Raw genomic sequence first — 3,937 nt, 5'->3', positions numbered from 1 at the left:
CCCAGGTAATTTTTATATTTTTAGTAGAGACAGGGTTTCACCATGTTGGCCAGGATGGTCTTGATCTCTTGACCTCGTGATCCACCCACCTCGGCCTCCCAACGTGCCGGGATTACAGGCGTGAGCCACCGCGCCTGGCCTCCTATTTTCTTATTTTGTGCCTGTGGGTCTCAGTTTTCCCAGAGGAGTTTCTCCAGGTGCAGCAGGTGTGTTGGCACAGCACAGCCATCTCCTTGTCTACCCAGCAGGACTCAGGGATCTCCCGGGTCAGGTCCCGTGGTGCTGGCGGCAGCAGCAGCCGCAGGTTGTGAGGGTTCAGTGACACCACTGTCCTGCCCTGTGGAAGAGGCGGGCACGAGCGTGGTGCTGACAGGAGTCCTGCTCTGACATCTGGGGAAAACTGTCTACAGCGTGAAACGCCCGCTGGGCATCCTGGCTCGCAGTTCGAATGTCTCTGATGATGGCACTGGGGGTACAGTGAACTTTTTGTGTGGCCCACACATCAGACGCAAGGTTCCAATTTTAGCTGATAGGGCTTCAGGAACAGAGAAGTTTCCATTTTTAGTAATCCCACGGGGGAAAGTTAGATGAGAGGAGCCTAGAAGAATGTCGGGATTTAGTGTCGTGTGCAGGTAGGTGATAAGAACCTGAAAATGGGCCGGGCGCGGTGGCTCACGCCTGTAGTCCAAGCACTTTGGAGGCCAAGGCGGGCGGATCACCTGAGGTTGGGAGTTCAAGACCAGCCTGACCAACATGGTGAAACCCTGTCTTAATAAAAAAAAAAAAGAAAAAAGAAAAAAAAAGAACTTGAAAACAATGTACAGGTCTGCAGTCTAACGGCAGGTATGTAAGAGCAATTCTTCAGAAACAGAACTTTTTTCCCTTCATTGGTCATGTAGGAACCTCAGATTTTTTAAAAATTATTTTTTATGTTTCACCTTAAATTTTTTTTTTCATAAGATGGGGTTTCACCATGTTGGTCAGGCTAGTCTTGAATTCCCGACCTCGTGATCCGCCTGCCTTGTCCTCCCAAAGTGCTGGGATTACAGGCGTGAGCCACCGTGCCCGGCCCTGTGTACATTTTCAAATATCACATTTTAGTCAACGTCTTGACCACGTGGTGCCGGGTGCAGTGGCTCACACCTGTAATCCCAGCACTTTGGGAAGCTGAGGCAGGTGGATCACGAGATTAGGAGTTCAAGACCAGCCTGGCCAAGACGGTGAAGCCCTGTCTCTACCACAAACTACAAAAATTAGCTGGGTGCAGTGTCAGGCGTGTGTGATCCCAGCTTCTCGGGAGGCCGAGGCAGGAGGGAGGCGGAGGTTGCAGTGAGACAAGATCCAGCCACTGCACTCTAGCCCGGGGGGCAGAGTGAGACCCAGTGTTGAGACCGTGGCCGGGTGTGGTGGCTCACGCCTGTAATCCTAGCACTTTGGGAGGCCAAGGTGGGCGGAACACCTGAGGTCAGGAGTTCAAGACCATCCTGGCCATCATGGTGAAACCCCATCTTAGAAAAAAAAAAATAAAAAATTTTTATTAAAAAAAAAGAAAAGAAACAAAATCGGCTGTGGTATGTTGTTAGCTTACTTTGGGGTTCAGTGCTATTTCTACCTAATACGTCTGCTAGCCGTGCTACACCCGTCCTGGGTTGCATGGGGTCAGCCTTCAGGGTCCACACCCTTGTAAAGACCATCAGTCATCATCTTTTTGTAAGTTTGACAAATGCTCTTTGGAATCCAGAAAAGTCAAGTGGAGAAGGACAGTGAGGGCGGCTCCCTGCGCTGGGAGTCGGAAGGCTGCAGCGGCCCGCCTCCTGAAGACCTGCGGGCGCCTACGGCAAGGAGCTAGGGGCAGCCCCTGAGGGTACCCCTGAAGGAGGAGCTTCAGATCGTCCTTCCCAAGCTGTCGCCACCGCCCTTTTCAATGGCCCCACGCTTGGCTTTCCGTCACCACGACTCGGGAGCCGAGTGTCATTTACCTCGCAGAGCCTGGGAGGAGTACGTGGCTGCACCGTCCCTCGGGGCCCCGGCTGCCGACATCCCTAGACTGCGTGGACGAAGAGGCTGGTGACCCCCACCGCCTGTGCCTGTGACAGGAGCTCCTGCTGGCGAGCTGTGCCGGCTTCGGGGCCGCCGTTCTTCCGTGTGGAGCAGACGGGGTGGACGGTGGCAGAGCGGGCCTGAACCCCACGCCAGGGCGAGTGGAGTGCCCGGAGAGCCTCTGAGTTCCAGCCTGGCGCTCTTCCATCGCACTCAGCGTTTTACCCAATGACTCATTTAAAACATTTTTTCTTTTTTGATGGCGTCTCGCTCTGTTGCCAGGCCGAGTACAGTGGCTCAATCTCGGCTCACTGCAACCTCCACCTCCTGGGTTCCAAGCAATTCTCCTGCCTCAACCTCCAGAGCAGCTGGGACCACAGGCACCTGCCACTACGCCTGGCTGATTTTTGCGTTTTTAGTAGAGATGGGGTTTCACCATGTTGGCCAGGCTGGTCTCGATCTCTCGACCTCGTGATCCACCCGCCTCGGCCTCCCACAGTGCTGGGATTATAGGCATGAGCCACTGTGCCCAGCCATTGTTTTTTTTTCTTTTTGAGATGGGGTCTTGCTGTGTCGCCCAGGCAATCCTCCCACCTCAGCCTCCTGAGGAGCTGGGACCACAGGTGCACCCCACCACTTCCAGCTCATTTTTCTTCATCTTGTAGCAATGGGGTTTTGCCATGTTGTCCAGGTTGGTCTGAACTCCTGGGCTTAAGCTATCCACCTACCTCAGCCTCACAACATGCTAGGATTTCAGGTGTGAGCTGTCATGCCTGGCCAAGGTTTGTTTTGTTTTTAAAAATTTTAAGTTTGATTTTATTTTTAGAGGTGGAGTCTTGCTATGTGGCCCAGGCTTGATCTCGAATTCTTGGCCTCAAGCCATCCTTCCTAAGCAGTGGAATTACAGCTGGGAGCCTCTGCGCCTGACCTCACGGAGGCTGTTACCTTAGAATGGTAGCAAAAGCTGGTGAGTGCCGCTGCTAAGACTTGTTCCTGGTTACGTTGGCCTCAGATACTGTATTTTTCCATGTTTCTACATCCATCCTGGTTTTGTGTGACTTGTGGGAAATATCTGCGTCCCCACCACCCTCTCTGTTCTCTGCCAGATGCAATTTCTTGAGTCATTTCATTTTTGTTGCAGGAAATCAGCTCTGTCTCCCAGGCTGGAGTGCAGTGGCACAATCTTGGCTCACTGTAACCTCCACCTCCTGGGTTCAAGCGATTCTCCTGCCTCAGCCTCCTGAGTAACTGGGACTATAGGCAAGCGCCACCATGCCCAGCTAACTTTTTGATTGATTGATTGATTTTTTTTTAAGATGGGGTTTCACCATGATGGCCAGGCTGGTCTTGAACTCCTGACCTCAGGTGATCCACCCACCTTGGCCTCCCAAAGTGCTAGGATTACAGGCGTGAGCCACCCCGCCCGGCCCAAAATTTTTTTTCAAGACAGAATCTCACTCTGATGCCAGGCTGGAATGCAGTGGCATGATCTTGGCTCACCGCAACCTCCGCCTCCTGGGTTCAAGTGATTCTCCTGCCTCAGCCTCCCTAGTAGCTGGGACTACTGGCACCCACCACCAGGCCCAGCTTATTTTTGTATTTTTAGTAGAGACGGGGTTTCACCATGTTGACCAGGCTGGTCTCGATCTCTTGACCTCATGATCCACCCGCCTCGGCCTCCCAAAGTGCTGGGATTACAGGCGTGAGCCACCGCGCCCAGCAGGAAATCAGGTTTTAAGGGCCTTGCCTGTGAGTCAGTGTGATGACTGGACTGTGTCAATGCCACAGATACCTGTAAATGAAGGTGTGGGGTCATGGATCTCTGCTGCTCATGTGGGCCATCAGACCAATAAGCGGTACATATCAGTACGATATTAACATCAATACATTTACATAA

The sequence above is a fragment of the Cebus imitator genome, unplaced genomic scaffold (assembly GCF_001604975.1).
Source record: "Cebus imitator isolate Cc_AM_T3 unplaced genomic scaffold, Cebus_imitator-1.0 Scaffold497, whole genome shotgun sequence".
Lineage (NCBI taxonomy): Eukaryota > Metazoa > Chordata > Mammalia > Primates > Cebidae > Cebus > Cebus imitator.
The sequence above is the reverse complement of the archived record's forward strand: the minus strand, read 5'-3'. Positions refer to the sequence as shown.